Source organism: Aegilops tauschii, chromosome 6 (assembly GCF_002575655.3).
Source record: "Aegilops tauschii subsp. strangulata cultivar AL8/78 chromosome 6, Aet v6.0, whole genome shotgun sequence".
Taxonomy (NCBI): Eukaryota; Viridiplantae; Streptophyta; class Magnoliopsida; order Poales; family Poaceae; genus Aegilops; species Aegilops tauschii.
Genome location: NC_053040.3, coordinates 320,352,050 through 320,374,442, shown reverse-complemented (window position 1 = coordinate 320,374,442; position 22,393 = coordinate 320,352,050).

Here is a 22,393-nt window from a genome sequence, read left to right as displayed (position 1 = left end):
AGTGCATGTTGCTATGTAGCCTCAGATGTATTACATATGGCCCTAGTTAACCTAACGAAAAATGGGTTGCAGATATATTTAGTTAAAAGTCCGATTCACCGATTAGTCCCTTATCAGCCGCCGGCCTATATGGTACCAGCTACCGATACCCTGAACAGTGAGCAGATATAAGCCATGGGATGAAACTAACCTCGATGGAAAACAGCAGTCGTTCCCAAAATTGTCCTGTGTAGGTACATCGAGAAGCATGTTAAGCACGACAGGCTAAACATCAATCAAAATTATACATGGCAGACAAAATAATCTCCAAAAGATAGCTTTAGTGTGCAGGTTTAAGCATGCTAGTAAAGCAAAACAAGTGGAAAGGTGTGCTAACTGCAACAGGCCTAACATTTAACAACAAGCAAACATAGTCATTCAAACTGGTATTGTGCCGGTCTAAGTACACTCGTTATGGTTAAATAAAAATGGAAAGGCGTGTTAACTACAAGATGCAGCAACCAAATATAGTCATTCATAGTGGTATTGTTGAAACTGGTACTGATGAAATTGAACTGCACAGTTCATACTTGCACATATAGAACATCACGTTGTGAATAACTGGAATAAATAAGGCATATTACGAACAACCAAAGATAGCATTTGAAACTGAACATATTCTAACTACAAACAACCGAACAATCAAAAAACTTTAAAAGAGGCATATGCTAGCTATAACAGGCTTAACAGCAAGCAAATATATGCATTCCTGTCGGTATGTTTAAAACTGGATTGATGAAATGTACTGCACAGTAAATAGTTGCACATATAGAGCATCACATTATGAACAACTGAAATAAACAAGGCATACTGCAAACAACCAGATATAGCAATTAAAACTGGACATATTCTCACTACACTACAAAAGGGACTCGACAAAACAAAACATGGGTTTCCCCCTGTGAAGAGGCACGGCAAAACAAATCATGGGTTTCCTCACTTGTCACAGATGGGCTCGTTCCCGTGGGAAGAGCACGGACCCTGGATGTGCTCCATGTTGTCGCAGATGGGCTCCTTCCCCTTGGAAGAGCACGGTTGTAGGGTGCCCTCCCTGATGTCGCAGACGGGCACTTTCCCCTTGGAAGAGCAGATGGGCTCTTTCCCTTGGAAGAGCCAAAGAGGGTGCCCTCCTCGTGGTTGCCGTCGATGAGGTCTGACTTGGAAGCTTTGGATCCCAAGCCAGCGTCACGGAACGTGTCCTTCAGAAATGGCAAAAGGGGTTCGATGGCGATGTAGAATGGCAAATTGTTGACAGCGAGCTAGAGGAGATCAGTGGCGGGGCCATGGATGAGATCGACGGCGGTTGAACCCGAGGGGTTGGGGGTAGGCCACTTAACCTGTGACACAGCCCGCCTCAGGCCGTTGCTGTCGATGACCTCGATGTCGTAGCCGGCGGCCGAGACATGCCCGCATACTCTAGCCCGCTGCTTGAGTGTCTGCCTCTAGTAATGGTCGTCAGCTTCCTCGGCGACGTCGGGCGAAGAGACCACTATACACCTCTTTTAGGCCATTCGCTCCTCGAGATCTACGGGAAGCGTAGCTGGGCTTAGGCTGCGACGCTCTAGAGTGGGGGATGGGGATGGGGATTTGTGGGAGGGGGCGTTTGGCAGACGTCATCTAAGAAACTCAGGGCGGCCTGGGTATGGAGATCGGTGGGTAAGCTGCACTGGCAAACCGGCAGATGTTGACAATGGAGGCCTTGCGGCGGCGGCGGGGACCTTGCTAGGGTTTTGAGCGAGGGAGGAGGTTTTGGTGTGTGTGTGTGTGGAAGGGGGGCGCGGGGTGTTTGAGGAAATGACGCGGGTACTGAAAATTTTACTACGCGGGAGTCAAAGACGGGAGTGAAATGCCGGGCTATTGAAAATTTTGATGATAGTGCATCGCACACGGTCCGGAGGTAACAACAGTGTGTTATGAAACAGAAAAACCCTTGAGGCGGGCAGATATTTTCTAGGGATGCAGGCGGGATTGGGAACAAGAAACATCGCACATGGTCCAGAGATAACAACCGTGTGTTATGAAACAGAAAAACCCTCGAGGCGGGTAGATATTTTCTAGGGATGCGGGCGGGATTGGGAACAAGAAACATCGCACATGGTCCGGAGATAACAACTGTGTGTTATGAAACAGAAAAACCCTTGAGGCGGGCAGATATTTTTGAGAGGGGGAGCCTCATGGAGCCCAATGTACTATGCGGATGTGTGCGTGACAGGTGCACCGGCGTGGCACACGGTTAGTTTGAGTGAACCGTGTCTGTTGCGTCATCCGACTTGTCCAATGTTCATAAATTTGGCGAAAAATGATGTGTGAGAGGGTCAGAACATGAACACACTTGCATGTGGACCAAATTTATGTATCAAAAGGGTGGTTTGATTTTCTAATACCAAATGCAACTTCGATGTGGCACCTCTCTCGCAAAGCGCACGGTATTGCTTGCCCCCAGCCCCACCCCTCGTGTCGGCACGAAGGGAATCCTAAGCTATGAATGCATGCCCCCTCCCCCCAACCGAGGTTCCCCTAGCAAAGTGCGAAGTAGCTAGCAGCCCCCTCCTCCCTCATGTCGGCACGAAGGGAATCCTAAGCTATGAATGCATGCCCCCCCCAACCGAGGTTCATTCACCTAGCAAAGTGCGAAGTAGCTAGCAGCCCCCTCCCTCGTGTTCGAAGGGAATCCTAAGTTATGAATGCATGCCCCCCATAGTAACCGAGGTTCACCTAGCAAAGTGCAAAGTAGCTAGCAGCCCCCCTCCCTCGGGTCGGCACGAAGGGAATCCTAAGCTATGAATGCATGCCCCCCCAATCGAGGTTCACCCTAGCAAAGTGCGAAGTAGCTAGCAGCCACCCCTCCCTCGTGTCGGCACGAAGGGAATCCTAAGCTATGAATGCATCCCCCCAACCGAGGTTCACCTAGCAAAGTGCGAAGTAGCTAGCAGCCCCCCTCGTGTCGGCACGAAGGGAATCCTAAGCTATGAATATGCATGCTCCCTCCCCCTCAACCGAGGTTCACCTAGCAAAGTGCGAAGTAGCTAGCAGCCCCCACCCCCCTCGTGTTGCCACGAAGGGGATCCTAAGCTATGAATGCATGGCCCCCCAACCGAGGTTCACCTAGCAAAGTGCGAAGTAGCACCCCCCCCACACACTTTCAGTCGGCGGGCCAGAGAGGCATATATCTCACCAAGATGGATTGTAGAACGGACCAAGCTAGAATAATCCACCTTGGTCGTACAACCTCTCTCTTGTTGTTGGTCAAAGTGATGGCTGTCCATGCGACCCCGGAGATGGGCTAGATCACCAATAATCATGCAAGTAGCTAGGCCCCAAAGACAACCACTGCATGCGTGTGGCCAAAACATATGTATGGAGAGGTGTGTTTTTGAGTAACAATGAAACAACTTTGATGTGTGGCACCGTGATTTCGAACTAGAAATCCCCACACTGAGTGAGGGTTAGGTTGACGATGCATATGTATGTTACACCGCACTTCAAGCCAACAACGGGGATTCATGCATGCATGCGTGCATAGTATATGCACTCAAACTTAATTAGGTCTGAATCTCACCATGACCTATACTACGATAACACGAACCAAATGAAGAATCCGCCATGGTAACCTATCTTGTTGTTGGTTAAGGTGATCATGGATGTCCACAGGGGCCCATGAATATATAGGATTGTCGCCGATAACCACGCGAGGGAGTGTATCGTTCGAAGGCAACCACTACATGCATATGTATGGAGGTGATGCGTGCATGCATGTTTGAATACACAACATTGATGTGGCGCGTGTGTTAAAAATCGTACACTAGCTCCCCACATAGTGCGAGATCGGTTCATGATGTGTCGGTGTACTAGCCACTTCGACTCGATGGGAGGGATTCATGCGTACACATGCATGTGTGTGTGCTCAAACTGTATCATGCATGTCATCCCAGAGAAAAAATAATAATCCCCTCCTAAGTCAAATTAACCTCTCTTGTTGTCAGGCAAAAAGTAGTGATGGACCAAGCGGGCCCACAAATGGAAAGCATCGATATCGCTGATAACCGCTTAAGTGGGTGCGAGAGGACAACCACCACCGCTTTGCATGTGGGCCAAACATATATATGTTGAATACCCAAAATGCACAACTTTGATGTGCCACATGCCTCAAAAACCATAAACCATGCACCTACACAGAGTGAGGTTCATATCAAGCGTACTACATATGATGGTCCCCTTCCCCCCTCTTCACCGCATACTATATGCTCCTGCCGTAATATATGTACAACCCAAAAGAATCCTCATCGATGGTGAAATTAATTAACCTCTCCCGATGTAGGTCAAAGTGATGCATGCATGCATCGACGATGGCCTCGTGGGCCCACAGATGGAAGCATCACACGTGAGTGTCCTAGCTAGGATATGCATGTGGCCCAAAAAGGTGTTGTGTGATGTTTGAATAACCAATTTCACAATTTTGATGTGGCACGTGCCTCGGTAACCAAAAAGTCCCGACACTGAGTGAGGTGTACTTATTCATGGATGCATACGTATAGTATATATGCTAGTCCCCTCCCACCTCTTCGACGCGTACTATATACCACCATAACACAAACAAAAAAGATTCTACCTTGCTGGTCAAATTAACCTCACTATCGGCTATTCGTCAAAGTGATGGACGAGGACCTTGCGGGCCCACAAAAAGCGTCACACGCGAGTATCGAATGTCGTGTAGGACACCCATCGACTAAATGTGGCCAAAAAATGTATGTATGAAAGGGTTGTGTAATGTTGTAAATAATGATTTCACGACTCTGATGTGGCACCGGCCTGCCTAACAAAACGGCCAACCCACACGGTGGCTCACAACTCATAGTGTACTATGAGCCACCCGCCACCCCCAGACGCACACACACACACACCGCGAATCCACCGCAACTATGATGCATGTTAAATTAATTATCCCGTGGTGAACATACATGTTACCAAAGGAGGGACGTTTTAATTTCAAAAAAATCATAGAGATCGTTAAGACGTTTTAGTACATTGATTGATTTTCTATGGGTATAATGTGCAAAAATCAAATTTGAGCTACATGCACACATGACAGTGCACCTAAATGGATTGCAAAAACACATGTGTTTCACTGGGTGCATGTTTACTCCCAGTGCAACAAATTTCAAACATTGAGAATCTTGATTTTTAAATTCTAGTACATCCAAAACTTATTTGAAGTTCATGAAACTTATCGTGTTGTCATATGGACACCAATACAAAGTGGCATTGTACTTTTTTTTGTCAAATTTGAGACCAGTTTTGATGTAATCTTTATCTAATTACAGACGGAAGATTATTAATAATTGGGAACCAATATCCCAAACGGATTATTTATTCAAACCGTGAGCGTTAGACCAACAATGGATACGTGCCATGCTCCGGTTAAGCAATAAAGCGGCATCATTAATCATCCAAATAGAAAAACAATATACGTGCCGCCGCGCGACCCGTGTGGCGTGCGAGCAGGCGTGAGTTGACGGGATGCATGCGAGCAGTCCGCCGCGCATGCAGACGGGGAGGCGTGCGTGCAGGGGTGTGAATTGACGGAGGCATGCTCGCTGCGCAGTGTCATCGGGAGGCGTGCGAGTAGCTGTGTGAAACTTTGGTAGGCATGCCAGCAGTCCGGTGCGCAGGCTCACCGGGAGGCGAGCCATCGGTTTGACCGCGGCCTGCTTCTCTCCCACAACTCCCACTACTCCATATTAATGGTGCGCCCGAGCGGCCGCACCCCCATCCTCGCTAAGCACACACAATCCTCTCTCTCCGCTTGCATCCGCGACGCCGCTCTCAGTCCTCAAAGCCGTTAGTGTATGAGGATGCCGCCGAAGCGCCCCATCGGAGGGAGTGGCAACGCCGGGGCTGCTAAAGCACCGGAGCACGGCGTGGAGATGGAGACAGAGGTTGCCGTCACCGCCGGCGAGTTACCGCTGCACCCTGACTTCGTCGAGCTTCCACAGTCGGAGGCGGAGTTCCACACTGACTCCGACGACCACTCCGGCGACGACTCCGACGACCACTCCGGCGACGACTCCGACGACCACTCCGGCGACGACTCCGACAATGACGGACAGCTGGTTAGTCATCTATACCCATTTATGTGTCAAATAGATCATAGGGTTTCTCTGGTTACTCCTGCCTCCCCCTTTTTGTAATAGAAATCCTATGGTTATGTTCTCCCAATCCATGAAATTTGAGTAAGTTTCGTTAGATCCGTGTAGTGTATTAATTGTTTGAATGGTACAGGTGATAAGTGATTAGTTGTTTCATCTGTGCAAATGATTTCTGCTAGTAATCCGACTAGGGTTAGTGTTTGTGCTAATAATTCCTAGGCAGGACTTGACAATTGATTTTGAATGACCTACATATGTTTGTGCAATTATTTTCTGCAAGATTGGTCTGTACATAGACGACTATGCTTAAAAATCGAACCATAATCTCTGGATATATGTATAATTAAATAGCCATAAATTCCTAATCCTACTTCACGGCATGTAATCAGTGATTTGATGCAAATTTGCTTTACTATTTGTATAGGTGTTGTCTGACGATGTGGACATCGAGGATGAAGATGCCCAGAGGAGGTACAAGAGGCGAATCCTGAGGGAGCTTTATGCGGGAATGCATAACAGACGTATTAGGACCTGGAACGATGGCTATGGATGTCCATTTTGCAACCACAAGCTTCATGACGCGTATCTAAGTGTTCTGGCGCATGCAAGAGGACGGGCCGTTGGCTCCTTCAAGTAGAAGTATTCTCGCAGGGTGGCGCACGGCGCGTACGCCGAGTACCTGGAGAAGCTTCAGGATCGTGCCGGGCGCATGTGAGATGAGATGTGGGATGGATCAAACTATGTACGCTTGAGTATGCTTAATGATGGTTGAACTATGCTTATGTACGTGTATGCTTATTATCTATGTCTGAGTATGTTAAATATTTCGCCCAATTTTGGTAAAAATTACAATAGGGGACCAATAAACAAGGACGGAGGTAGTATGTCAATAACACACGGTTCCCAAAATTGGAACCGTAGCGCGGGAATAGGCTCACCGACGATACATTTGGCGCCTCTTCGAGCCCACGCGTGCAGTGCGGTGTTGTCAAGCGTGCACTAGAATCCTCCGCTATGAACGTCGTGACAAGACGTGAGAATTACAGGCCGGCCGGCCCCCATTTATTACAGCGGCCATTTAACCTACCCTTGTGTCTCTTCAACCTTTCGATCGCGCCCCACCATTGCGAGAAGCACACTCACCACGAGAAATTCTTAGAGGGTATCCTGCGCGGCTCCAATGGCGCTCTGAGCGGCTGCCGACGACGAGCAGCAGTTCACCATGCGTGCCATGGTGGACACCCACAGAAGGTTCATTGACCTCTCGGTGGTGTACACCAACGACCCGGTCTGGGTGGGGCACTCCATCCACATCATGGAGCTGTTTCTTGCCGCGGAGAAGTACAAGGTGGTCGGGTTCGACCTCGAGTATACCCGCGCTCGTGCCGGGTCTTGTCCCAGGGTCGCCGTCGCCCAGATGTGCGTGTGCCACCATGTCCTCGTCTACCACTACTGCCTGGCCACAAGGCCTTGCGAGCATTTCGCCAGGTTTGTCAACAGCCCCCACTACATGTTCGCTACGGTGGACATCACCAACGATGTAAAGGCGCTCGAGAATTCGGGCATCGCCTGCCAGAATCTTGTCGACATCCAGGGCCAATACAAGATCTGGGGCAGCAAGGAGCATGAGAAGGACCCACTGGTTCACCTTGCCGAGGCCATCATCGACCCCTACTACAGAGACATGAAGATTCATGCAACAAGGACAAGCGTGCCTGGCACTCGGCCTGGATGGAGAAACTCGACAAAGCTCACGTCGTGTATGCGGCCAAGGAGGCGTACACGAGCTATGACATGTACAGGCGGATCGTTGACATGAGGAAGTGCCTCCTTCCTCAAAACGGCCAGGGATCCAGCCGGAAGCAGAGCAATGGCAAGCGTCGTCGCAACAATAAGTAGATGATTAGATCCTCATTTCTCCTACTTTAGTATGCATGTAATTGCTTTCTTTGGTGTGTGGAAATGTTATGTGTGTAGTCACTTGTGTAATTGTATGCTTAATTTGGTTACGCAATGCTGTCTTTTTAAGTATATATGTTGATGCTCTGTAGACAGAGTGTAGATGTTGTGCAGACAAAGAAAATCACATCGCACACGGACTAAACAATGGAACCCGTCGGTGATGTTTTCATCAATCACTCACAATTGTATACCAGCAATCATTTGTTCACAACACACACGGCTTGTTAGCAGTAATCGTCTGTGTTGTTATCGGTCTTCACACACGTTTCCGATTACAGACATGTTTGCCTCGTATCACACACATCTTGGTTATTTGAACCGTTTCTGTTCTCATGTCTCAACGCAAACAGTTCATCAGAGTGAACCGCATGCCGTATATCACACGCACCTTTGATCTGGCTGACCGTTCTTCTGTGTTGCCTAATCACAAACAGTTCATCCGAGTGAACCGTATGCTGTACATTGCACACACCTTCATCTGGCTGCCCGTTTCTTTTGTTCCTCCTCATCGCAAACGGTTAATTGAGCTGAACCGTATGCCCTGCATCGCACACACAACTAAAATCTGAACCGTGTTTGATGCATCCTCCATCGCAAACGTTTTGCACCTTTTTTGACGTTTTTTACACCATCGTTTGCGATTATGGCATCACACACAATTTCGTCGAAGGGTCTCTGATCATAGCGTCGCGTTAGCAGCAACCTGCAGTAGTGTAGTAACGTATTATTCTATCTATATTTGTCGGTCCTTATATTTGCCTGTGGTGTATGGTTAGTTCTGTTTAGATGTTGTGAACTATGAGTTTAGGTGCTGCAATGATCAAACATGTTGTTTCAGTGTTGCTTCACTGATCAGACATTTTGCTTCACTGATCACTTCAATGTTGCTTCACTGATCACACATGTTGTTTCAGTGTTGCTTCACTGATCACACATGTTATTGGTCTCATGTTTATTAATCAACTCAAATGCATGCTTTTTCCCACCAGCAAATTATCTATGTATGTTTGTGTAAATTCAAGAAAATGCAAAAAAACCTTGACAAACTATCTATGTTTGTGTAGGAGATCATGTGTGCAAAATTTGAGGTGATTTAGAGGAGGTCAAAGAAATTTGAATTTGAGAAATGTGCTCCAAATGAGCTCCCAGGGTAGGGTAAACAACGCATTTGTAATCAAGTTTTTTGGACCTACTCTAAATGAGCCAAATGTTTTTTTATTAACACATATTCAATCTATATAGTGTAGATTCGAAGTCTCACTTTTTTTGAATTAATCTTCATATTTTTAGATTTTCTTTTGAAAAATATGCTTTAATATAAAAACTATTAAAAACACGTTTAAAATATGAAAATGGAAAACTAAGTTCAGATCCTTCTTATTCACTTTGAAATAAAGCTTTGGTGATTTTTTTGATTTTTTAAATTTTTCAAAAACAGAAGGTAACCCTACCTCATCTCCTTGAACTGTATGAAATCTTGTAGGTGATAGCTCATATGTGTGAAGGTTTTCTCATGAAAATGACCATAGACCAAGTTTATGATTTTGGGTTGCTAACATGTCACATAAGACAACATTGTGCGCAGGTTTCATATTTTTTGATTTTTTTAAATTAATGGTGCTCATTTGACCTCGATCGTGCCAGCTACTGGTTTTTCATGAAAATGACCATAGACCAAGTTTAGTATTTTTCCTCGTTAGTGTGTCTTATAAAACGATGAACGGCGAAGGTTTCATATTTTTTCAATTTTTTAAATTAGTTGTGCTCAGTCAAAGCTTTCGTAACCCCGTTGACCAGCTCAAAACCCCTCGAAACCCCGCGGGGTTTCGCCTAACCCTAGCTCCGAACGTCAGCCGTCCGATCATACCCTGGTGCCAAGCGACAACCCTCGGATGTGGTCTTCTAGAAGGATTCGGTGGGCAGGCTGCGTGCAGGCTCCGGGCCGTTGGATCACAAGGACGGCTCCGCATCGTTGGATCGTGGGGCGATCCGCGAGAGGCGATCCTGTTGGTTGTGTTCAGCTACTCGCCCACCATTGACTCCGCGAAAAAATGTTGTTATTGGGCCCAAAAGGAAACCAAGCTTTGGTTGGGCCGTCGAATTGCGTCGTTTTTTTGTGAATGTGCTGGCTCTGTTTTTTGTGAACATGTTGGCTCTGTTTTTGTTTGCATCATTTGAAATTACACATCAATTGACATTGCATAGAAAATTTAGTTCTTTTTGTTCTATACAAATGCAAAATGACCAAATTTATAAGGGCTAAATTTATTTTTATCATGCAAAATGGCCACAAACTATTAAAAAATGGGTCATTTTGCACTTGTATAATGGCCACAGGCCCTCTATCTTTTTTTTTATCATGCAAAATGACCAAATTTTTAAATTTATTTTTATCATGCAAAATGGCCACAAGCCCTTCAAAAATTGTCTCTTTTTGTTCATATAATATATATATGACCGGATTCCCACGTGTGCAATTAGCTTGTTTTTCTTCTTCTTTTCAAACCACCGTTTCCCACACATGTACACTCCCGATGCTGAAGTGGGTTTGAGAAACGGGCTACTAACTTTACATTTGACCCCGTTATTGCCACGGCCAAATAACACGTAGCACTACGGCTATTTAAGCCACACTCTGCCTTTGCCATATCGCACCCTCTGCCTCTGCCATCCCTCATCCATCTGCCCTTCTTGCTCTTCGACCCCTTCTCCTTCTTCTGCACATCCCTCAGACATGCAGTACACCGGACCAACCTACCGCTTCCCACCCACCGTGCCGGAGAGGCTCTACCCTAACGGCGTGTACATTGATCGCACACTATGTGTGTGGGCGATATCAAGGCTGAGGACCGCAAGGAACTTCACCGAGTTCTTCCTCGCGTCCGGCTGCCACCACCTCCCGAGGGGATCTCTAACGATGTTCCGTGTCGAGGAGGCCATCCAAAACCGGGTGGTGGTTGCTCTCCTTGCCCACTTCATCAACACACTCAACGCCTTCTACCTCCTCGGTCAGGTGTTTTGGTGTGGCTCCGAGTTCATCGCTTTCACCACCCACAACAGGTTCACGAAGTACACCAACATCTTCCCCACCGCAACGCGCATGCACACTCTTCCGTACCCCATCGACAACGCCCTGGAGGAGCAGTGAAAAGGGCACCCGGAGGAGGAGCGAGGTGGAGAAGGCGGCGACTAGGGTTCTAAACCCTCTATCTTTTTTTGTCTATGTTATGTTAAGTTGTAATTGAACTATGTTGGAGTTGCTATGGGCTTGTTGGCTTAAGTTTTCTATCTATTATATTATTAAGTTCTTCCTAGTTTGAACTATGTGATCGTGCTATGGGCTTGTTGGCCCTATCTACATATTGGGACTACATATTTGTTGATTGTTTTCTTAGAGAGCTCGGCTTGTTAGTAGGGTTCCCTTGTTAGTAACCACCTAGTGCATGCAAGCAAGCTTTGTTAGTAGGGATGAATGAGTAGAGCTAAGCAAGGGAGTGGCTCTTTTTTTACACAAACCACAAATATGTAGCCACCTAGCTAGAAGAGAGGAACCAGCGGCCGTGACCATCGCGGCGGCTGGCGTGTAAGAAAGCTGCTCGGTCAGTGCATCATGGCGGATGCATCGGCGCATGCAGGCTCGGTCGGCGCATCGTGGGATCGTGGCATCGGTGCATGTAGGCTCGATCGACGCATGCAGGCAGGCTTTCCTGGGTGCATGCATAGCAGGCTTCTATCCTGGCGGCGCGCGCACACGTTTAATGCAAGGGACGGCCCAACGAAACCACGGCCCAACGGTCAAAGAGTGACACCACCCAACGCGGCCCCACTTGTCAGGTCGAACGGACGACACAGTCCAGCATGGCCCCACTAGTCAGAGTTAATGGTCAAGCCTTTGACCCAACAACAATGTCCGTTGTGCCCAGTTATGAGGGTTTCTGGCAAGGGAGTGGGGAAAATTGAGCAAAAGTTAAGAGCGCGGGGATGAATGAGTAGAGCTAAGGAACCAGGGGCACATATGTAAAAAAATTCCTTTATAAATTCCCATAAATCCCAAAAACACCATTTTAGGACCGAGAGTATATCGACCAAAGGGGGGTGAATGGGAGATTTAAAAATTCTTTCGAATGTTTTGAAAAGATCCTAAACACAACAGCGGAAATAAGGTTCGGCAGATATGAATTCAAACAAGCATACTATTGAGGAACAAAACCTTCGATCTAGGATGCAATAATGGTTTGAGCATCGGATACAATAGGCTTGATGATAACGATGGTAATACAGTATGCCAACAGGAATAATATCATGACAGAGAGCTTAAAAATGAACCATGATGGATAATATCGAAGCAAAACTATAACGAGGTAAATGATCACATCACAGAAAATAACACAGACTAAGATGGCATAACAGGAGAGTGCAACACTGCAAGCAACGAATGATAACTGACACAGCGAGAGTGGAGCCAAATGATAAGCGACAGAGAATAACTGGCCAGATTAACTATCGTCATAGAGCACAAAAGAGAACTGCTGAAAGTAATGCGGTGAAGTAAATTGAACTGCCTATAGAGTGAAAGCTGCCTATAAGGATGATCTCCTTAGATGGATCTCATTTCTGCCACCTTGAGGCCAATATTCTGTAATTTTAACTTGCTTCTTCCCTTAGTTTAGTTTAATTACTCTTGTAATCCCCCATAATACTTGTACTTGCTCTCTCTTTATCAATAAAGTTTTGATATGCTGTGGGGGTTTCCCCTACAGTTCCCAGTAAAAAAAGTAAATTGAACTAGTGGTGCTCGATGGCGATAGAGAGATTTGGTAGACCAGTTCACCCTTCTGCCAAAGGGCTACGTTTGGTTGGAGGGGTTGTGACTTAACACGGAAGATAAACTCTCATCACCCTATTCTCCTTCAACTCGAAGCTGATCAGACTTCAGTTGATTTCACTCGTGGTAGATACTTGTCGGCGATCTCCAAACCTTCGGTCGACCTTCGCGAACCACAATCACTCTTGGTTGCTGAAGATCTAGCTGACAACAAATCTTCAACACTCGAGCCGTAACCTATCCGTCTAGAGAGTGTGCAGCTCTCAAGAGTAATAGGTACAAGAACTCTAACTCAGAACTACTGTGATGCTCAACCACTGTCTAAGTTTGGGCTCTTGATTTTTCGCTCGGTGGATCTTAATCTCAAACCGCTCGGAGAGGGGGTGCTCAAATCAATCTTCTCAGAAATCTTAAGCGAGCAGCCACCGGACAAAGCCGGTGTGGGGAGGCTATTTATAGTCGCAGCCTTCCCTGATGGGAAATGGCCAAATTGGACATCGAGAGCAACCAATGGCCAAACGACATGAGTCCAACGGTTGGATTTTGAGCACAACGGTAACATTGCTTGTGGAGCAAGTAATGCTAACTCCTCGGTCTGAGACAAATCTCTCGCAGCGAAGAAGATCACCGTCTCTTGCTGGCAAGCATTTGCTCGGAGCACAAAGAGATTTCTCTCGCAACTTTCGTAAGTTTTGGGCTAACCATCATAGCGGATCTAAGCTTCGAGAACCTATACCCCCACTTAATAGTACGGAGGTCCTATGACTCAAATGAATGAAAGAAGAACAACGAAAATAATACTACGTCTTCAATTTGTCTTCGACTTCCGTTCGCTGTAGTCAATTTCTTAGGACGACACTACCGAACCAATTGCTTTGCTTCATCAGTAAACCTTCGAGGGGTTAATTCCTTCACATCAATCTTCTCGTCTACATGTCTTCAACAGATGTAGCTCTTTCTTCTATGCAATGCAGATATACTTCGGTGAAGTTCCTCGAACTTAGCACCGGAGACAACATTTTCTTCGGTTTTGTATGGACTATTTCTCTCTATATGCACTAGCAAACAAATCAGTCCATACCTGTTTATGTCAACAATCTCCAAAACACATGAAGGCAGATATTGCACCAACAATCTCCCCCTTTTTGGACGATTGTTGACAAAACAAAACACATCGAAGGATGGATAATGAATGGAATGTAATGCAAAGGATAATAAACGACGAGAGATAATTACGAAGATAAAACATGCTCCCCCTGAAGATATGCACCATTTGAGTGCGTAGTTAAATCGGAAGGAAGCGAGGTGAATCTTCGTATGAGTGTCATTGACATAATATCTCATTTGTGGTCACCTTCAATGCCCTCGACAGTGTCTGAGATAATTCCTGTCACACAATCTTTGAAAAGAATTAGATAGTTATAGTGAATATTTTGAAAAGATTTGTGACGAAAGATATGACATGAAGGTTTTCTCAGAACATAATTTGAGTCCACATGAGATGTAAGTTCCCTGCAAGATAGATACTCGAGAATAGCACGGAGAAGTTCAGTTCCGACGAAGTTTTTTCCTGCAGCAAAGTTGATACGAGGGATGTATGTAAGGAAAAACACTTTGTTAGTCATATAGATAAATCTCAAGAGATTTTAAAGTGAAGCTGACTTTCTTCATCTGCAACATTAGATAACGAGAGATAATAATCATAAAGTTTCAAGGAGTGAAATATCTCTGTTTAGAGAAGCATGATTTCCTGTCTTCCTTGAAAGAACTCTTATTTTCCCTGTGCGATAGAAAATTATCGAGGATAATCATTGCAAGGGAATAAACTTTCGATAGCACCTGCAAACAAATAGTTTGAAGCAAATAGCATTGCAGGGGGTTATTAACATTACATGGTGACCAAGTATTTCAACACCACATGTGGTGCGTTAAGTTCAGCAAGCAAATTGTTAGAGGAAAACCAAAGCGTTCAACTGCAAAAAGCAATTGGCGAATAAAAACACCATGCAAAAACCCCGTTTATCTATCACTCGATGTACTTCTCCCCCTTTTTGTCAACAAGTGCCAAAAAGGAAAGAGAAAACATACGAGGCACTACTTGTCTAGGATGTCCTCAAAATTAGAATTTGCACTGCTTGACAAATTAGAATTCGCAGAGCAAGGGATAGTCGAAGCAGAAGCAGGTGTAGTAGCACCGGTTCTTGAGGAAATGGTGTGATAAACATCTGGCTCGTAGATGAGTGTCCCAGCTGTGTCTTCGATTTCATCATCTGTTCCGACAAACAGTAGGTCTGTTGATGCAGAACGCTGAGGGAGCACATGGGTTTGCCTTCGGATGCGAGGAATAGCAAATAATTCTAGGTAGTCATATTCCTTCATGATACCCTTGGCAGCCAGCTGCTTACGAGAATAATGTTGCCTCAGAAGAGTCCAAGAGTGCTTCTTTTGTTCCTTCTCATGCAGAAGGGCTTGTCGAACATAATTATGAAGCGAATTCAACTCAGTCATCAACTCTAGCTTTTCTTTTCGATCGAGCTTGATGTGACTTTCCATTGCTTGTTGTGTGCGAATGCAAATCTCATACAAAGATGGATTTTCTTCATGAGGGATTTCAACCTTGGCCTTCTTAACCTTCGGAGCAGTCTCAGATGTAGAAGCAGTGCCAGCAGCATCAACATGTGATTTTCCTTTGCCAATATCCTTCACCATGCGGAGAGTGTCATGCAGTGGTGGCATGAAAACCTTTGGAACATGAGGGCAGAAGACTTTTTCATCAATGAGCTGCTCAATTGCATACATGATCCAAGGGGCATAAGGCTTCAATGACTGGCGGCTATCAGCAGCACGACCAAGTTACGAATGAATAGATCTGGAATATTGAAACGAATCCCTCGAGAGATGGCTAATAGAACATTTCCCATGACGCCATTTATAGTTTCTGGACTGTTGGTTTGCGTGAGAGAATTGCAGAGGATATAGAACTTCATTTTGTTCTCATAGGCCAACTTCCTAGGATCTATAGCAATGCATTCATCTCCAACCTGCTTGGGATCCATCAACATGTGAAGTTGTTCTTCAGAGACTTCCCAATGGTGCAGCCTATGTTCCCGATCTTTTTCAAACTCACATCAAGGAAGATTTAGCAGGGCTAAAAATTTATCGGCCGAGCATTTGATCTTTTCCCTTCCCGTCATCCATTCGAGGATCCATGTAGAGCTATCTCCAGTTCTCCTGAGATGTATAGAGTGGCATAGAACTGATGGATTACCTCTCGATTCCATCCATGATTGAATCGAATAAATCCCTCTAGGAATGCATGTTCAAAATGCTCGATGGAATGGTGGAAACATGGTAATTCTTCGAGCTTAGCAAAGTTCAATATCTTGTGATTGAAAATCCGATTCTTGCCGAATAAAATCTTGGCATAATACACAACATGTTCTTCTGTCCAGAATCTGGGTGACAGTGAATTCCTTTCTCCTTCATACGGATTGGTCCCAAAGAATGCTAGCTTCAAAAGATGAAGCTGCTCGTTGAATGCAGAACCATTTGGGCGGTATTCAACAGGGAATAGGGGAAATGTTTCCTGGGGATTTTTCACATTTTCTTCATCGCTTATTTCCATGGACCGGATATCATCAGATGCTGGCAAATCTTCATTAGTGGGCTTGAGTGGAGCAAGGGACTTTTCAACTTCTCTGGTGCAGACGGTTTTGCGGCACATGATGGACTCATTCTTGCTCGCTAGAACTCCTTCACCGACATTCTAACTATCAGGCACTAGGGACTTTTCTTTCGGGGCATTCTCATTGGTGGGAGGCACAACAACCTCTTCAGACGCCTGGGTCACATGGGCTTATTTCTCGGTTTCTTGGGGTACAATGGGTGCAACATCTCCATCATGAGCCATGGGCTCTTCAGATTTATTTATTTTCCTCTTCTAACTGCGAAGCAGTAGAAGCATGAGCAGGATCAACCTCCATCTGGGTAGGGGCACCAGATGAGGTGACCGGGTGGTATTCTCTCGGGAAGCAATTTGCTCCCCCTCAACCTTGTCATTTTCCTCCATGTTGGATCGAGAGGGCTCAACTTGCATTTCCTTCAGAGGCGATGAAACTGCCTTCTCAACCTCAATCTCTTCATTCTCTTCTGGGGCTTGCTGCTCAGGCAGGGCATTTTCCTCGTCAGTTTTGTTCAGAAAGATATCCACAAGATCAGTTTCTTGGCCAGCTAAGGTAGGAATAATAACCACGGCAGGTTCATCTTGCTGCATGAGTTCATCCTCGTGGGGAGGGGATGGTGGTATCTGCTGCAGAGGGGTGCTTGAATCAATCGGAGCATCAGCAACTATTTGAGAGCGAGGAGGCTGATTCCTTTCGGCTTGTGATACGTCTCCATCGTATCTACTTTTCCAAACTCTTTTGCCCCTGTTTTGGACGCTAACTTGCATGATTTGAATGGAACTAACCCGGAATGACGCTGTTTTCAACAGAATTGCCATGGTGTTATTTTTGTGCAGAAATAAAAGTTCTCGAAATGACCTGAAACTTCACGGAGATAAGTTTTGGAATTAATAAAAAATATTGGCGAAAGAATCAAGTGAAGGGGGCCCACACCCTGGCCACAAGGGTGGGAGGCACGCCACCCGACCTTGTGGGCCCCCTGGACCTCCACCGACCTCAACTCCAACTCCATATATTCACGTTCGGGGAGAAAAAAAATCAGAGAGAAGGATTCATCACGTTTTACGATATGGAGCCGCCGCCAAACCCTGTTCTTCCTCGGGAGGGCAGATCTAGAGTCCGTTTTGGGCTCCGGAGAGGGGAATCCGTCACTGTCGTCATCATCAACCATCCTCCATCACCAATTTCATGATGCTCACCGCCGTGCCTGAGTAATCTCATTGTAGGCTTGCTGGACCGTGATGGGTTGGATGAGATTTACCATGTAATCGAGTTAGTTTTGTTAGGGTTTGATCCCTAGTATCCACTATGTTCTAAGATTGATGTTGTTATGACTTTGCTATGCTTAATGCTTGTCACTAGGGCCCGAGTGCCATGATTTCAGATCTGAACCTATTATGTTTTCATGAATATATTTGCGTTCTTGATCCTATCTTGCAAGTTATAGTCACCTACTACGTGTTATGATCCGGCAACACCGGAGTGACAATAGTCGGGACCACTCCCGGTGATGATCATAGTTTGAGGAGTTCATGTATTAACTAAGTGCTAATGCTTTGGTCTGGTACTCTATTAAAAGGATGCCTTAATATCCCTTAGTTTCCATTAGGACCCCACTGCCACGGGAGGGTAGGACAAAAGATGTCATGCAAGTTCTTTTCCATAAGCATGTATGACTATATTCGAAATGCATGCCTACATTATATTGATGAATTGGAGCTAGTTATGTGTCACCCTATGTTATAACTGTTGCATGATGAATGCTATCCAACATAATTATCCATCATCGATCCATTGCGTACGAGCTTTTCACATATTGATCTTTGCTTAGTTACTTTTCCGTTGCCACTGTTACGATTGATACAATACTGCTACTATCACTTTTGCCACCGTTACCGTTACTTCCATACTACTTTGCTACTAAATACTTTGTTGCATATATTAAGTCTTTCAGGTGTGGTTGAATTGACAACTCAGCTACTAATACTCGAGAATATTTTTTGGCTCCCTTTGTGTTGAATCAATAAATTTGGGTTGAATACTCTACCCTCGAAAACGGTTGCGATCCCATATACTTGTGGGTTACCAGCTTGCTAGCCCTAGCCTTAGCCTTTTGACGTTTCTCTTCCTTTACTCTTCGTCGAGCAAGTTCAGCCTGACGATTAATTTATCGTTCCTTCGGTCACACAGCTGAGACAGTTCCATTTTCAGATGCGAGTGCCATTTAATCTTGTCATTTCTCATGACACTTAGAGCTTTTGTGATCTCAACAATCTCTTTATTCAGATTTTTCCTTTCACATTCAATGCTGGCATCTTTCCTCATTTGCTCAAGGGTTTTCTTGTCCTCGACAGCTTGACTTAGCTTCTTGGTCATTTTCCCAGCGCAGCGAAATGTTTCATTACCAGCTTGGTAACATCATCAGGAAGACCCAAACTGCTCAAATCAACTAATTTTGCATCGTAGGCAACACTTTCAATAACATCAATCATGAGATCGAAGTCATATTTCTATTCCACCGTGGAAGCAGGAACATTAGTTTTGGCTTTCTTGACAGAAACATCAGCTTTCTCTTCGAGCAACAGCTTTCTCTTCGCAGAAGGGGCGGCAGAACCCAAAGGTTTGTCAGAGACTGGAGCAGGTGCAAGTCTTGGTGACATCCTTAGCGGGGGGGGGGGGGTGAAACTTTCACTGGTGAGGGACTTTGATATGGCTTGTTAAGAAGAGCTTGTTGATCATACATAGGTATTTTTTCGGGAGCATCTTCATCGGAGGACTCATCATATGAGGCAGAAGCAGCCTTCTTGGATTTTCTGGCAACAGATTCTTTCGGGAAGCTCGAGGGGAAACTGACTTCCTTACCCTGCTTTCCTTTCGGGCGGAGGCAAGATCCTTCTTCTTCAGAACGAGACTGCTCTTCCGAACTATGAGCCATGACCAACCTGTGAAGCAGAATAGATGCGAGGGAAAAACAAGGTAGGGTCACAAACATGCACAAAAGTAACTTTGACTGAAAATAGAAAGTTTTTTTTGAAGCAACAAAGGAATCCATGGTATACGTTGAGAAGATATCATCGACAGAATTGCAACACGCCATACAGGGAAGAATAGGAACTATCCAACCCTTCGAAAGAAATACACATGAACCCTAGATCCAAGATAACTAGTACGAGGAAAACTACAAACCGTACCAGTCATAACCTAGTTAAGCCTAAGGATCTACCGCAAGGAATTAAATCAGGAAAAATGCGTCGGTAAGAACAGCCCTAGAACAGAGGAGTAGACAGGGCTAGTTACAGATCCAGGCGCCCTAACTTGGCAGCAAGGATCAACTATGGCAATGCAAAGGAGAGGATTTACCGCACCAGCGCAACCAAGGACGGCGATACTTCACCATAGTTGCATGGCAAGGTGTTTCGACGGCGTTGCTTCGAGTTCGGGCTCGGGAGAGGAACATGAGAGGGTTTGAGGGAAAAATGAGGAAGAAGAAGCCGGGAGGGGTATTTATAGCCTGCAAAGCTTCCGAAATCAATAGCCGACAAAGGCGGGACGTTCCACATTCAACAGGCATGATAACGATCATGGGGCTCGTGGGCATGTGGCAGTTGTTTCCTGCGAAGATCTCGGAAACTGAACAAGAGGCCAAAAGGTTTGAAGAAGGGCAAATGCCAAAAATAGATTAATGTTCGAAGCTAATTTCATTCGCGACCAAGGATGCCAGATTGAAATCTTCTTCAGGTCAAATTGCATGTTTATGACGGACAGCGTAGATTGGATGAGAAAGAATAGAGGGATAACAGGGTCCGAATCAAAATACTCAGCCCAACGAGAGAAAGCGCAGAAGCACCAAGCTCTGAGCGAGTTGAATTCGGACGAAAACACATACACAATGAAAAGCAAACAAGACGAATGAAAACACAAAGGAAATGGCACCAACAATATAGATCTCGGGATAAAGAATAAGCGAGTGGAATTCCTGGGATAATATCCGCAAGAGAGGGTTAGTTCTTTTTCGCAACCCATACTTGCATGGGCAATGACGATCTCATTTGCTTCGTCTGAGCAGGAGCATTTTTCCGGCGAGATCTATAAGATGCTTGTGCACTTCGAGAGTATTCATATGAATATGCATTGAAGTTATTTCCAGAAACATGAGTATAATGACTTGGGAAGATACACATGTATTCCTTCTGTCGACGGTTTGATCGATACCCATTCAAAAGTTTTCTTGCGCCATTCTGCAAATGATAATCATTATCTCAAGAGAATTACTCTGCATATTCAAGTTAGCAGTGATAGATAGATTTTCAATAATGCACTTCTTCACCCAGATTTGCTTCTTGGGTGAGCCAGACCTGCAGTTAGTACCAACATATTGAGCAAAAACCTTACCATTCTGTTGTTTGAAGAATTTGTAGTTCGAGTCATTAGACTCATCAGAAACAACAGTAATGGGAGTATCATATCCCGACAGAATTGCAGGTTCGAGTGTTTTACTTTTAGCAAGAACCCAACTCATCCGAGGATAATGTTCAGGAGTCCAGTAGGTTCCATCAACGTTGAGTTTTCTTTCGAAACCCAATCCTTCCTTTCGAGGATTTTTGTGTAGTGTTGACTTCTTGAGCACATCACATAGGGTTTGATGCCCTTTTAGGCTACTTAGCATTCCTATCTCAAGTAAGTCCTTTAGCCTGCAATTTTCCTCAGTGACAACATCAAATTCCTTGTAAGAGGGGTTAGTGATACCATTCGTAGTAGTTGCAATATTCTCGATGATAGCATTAGAAGTTTCAGCATGAGAATCATCAGTACTACGTTCTAGGCATTTTAAGCAAGGAGGCACAAAATCATCAGGAAGTCGAACAGATTGCTCGGCAAAGAGAGAAGCCTTTTCTTTAACAAGCGCGTTATGAGATTCTTTTAGAGACTCGAGTTCTTGATTCCTGTTAAGGAGTTCATCAGATAAACTCTCAAAGTTGATAGAAAGAGAATCATGTTTGTTGAAAGATCATCAATAGTTGAAGAAAAAGCGTCATGCTCTTCCATCAACTTTTGATTCTTTTCCATCTCTTCGACCAGTAATCCTTCGGTTTTCCTAAGATTCTTATCAAGCATTTCAAGTTCATCATGTTGAGATTTAGCAATCTTGACCAGTTTAGCATAGGCAATATATTCAAGAGAATATCCATTCATGGATTTTTGGTGTTTTGCTGATACCTGATCCTTAGATGATTTTTCCATGACACAGAATGTGATTGGTTCATCATCACTTGAGGCATCATCACCAGTGTTTGACTTGAATGAATTCTCAGATGATCCATAAGCAATGAAGGCATTGCTTCTTCATGTCCTTCGGTGAAGCTCTTCATCTTCTGATTCTGAGTCGATCGCTTCCTCTTCAGAATCAAGACTCATATTAGCACATGCTCTATTTAGCTGTGATATCTTCTTCATATTTGATTCGATGGTTGCTCTGGCCTTCACGTCAGTGACTGGTCTCATCAAAGAAGATGAGGAAGATTCATTTTCTTTCGAGAGCTTAGTGTGATGATCCATTCGTGTGAATCCACCGCAGTGAAGATATTTCCATCTGTTGCTAGGTTTTCCTTCCCAGCAGGGATAGTCTGCTATGAGATGACCGAATTGTCTGCACTTGAAGCACTTCATTTCTTTCGTAGGTAACCTTCTTGATGATTCAGGCAAGTCAAATTCGTCTTCATTCATGAGGCATAAATTTT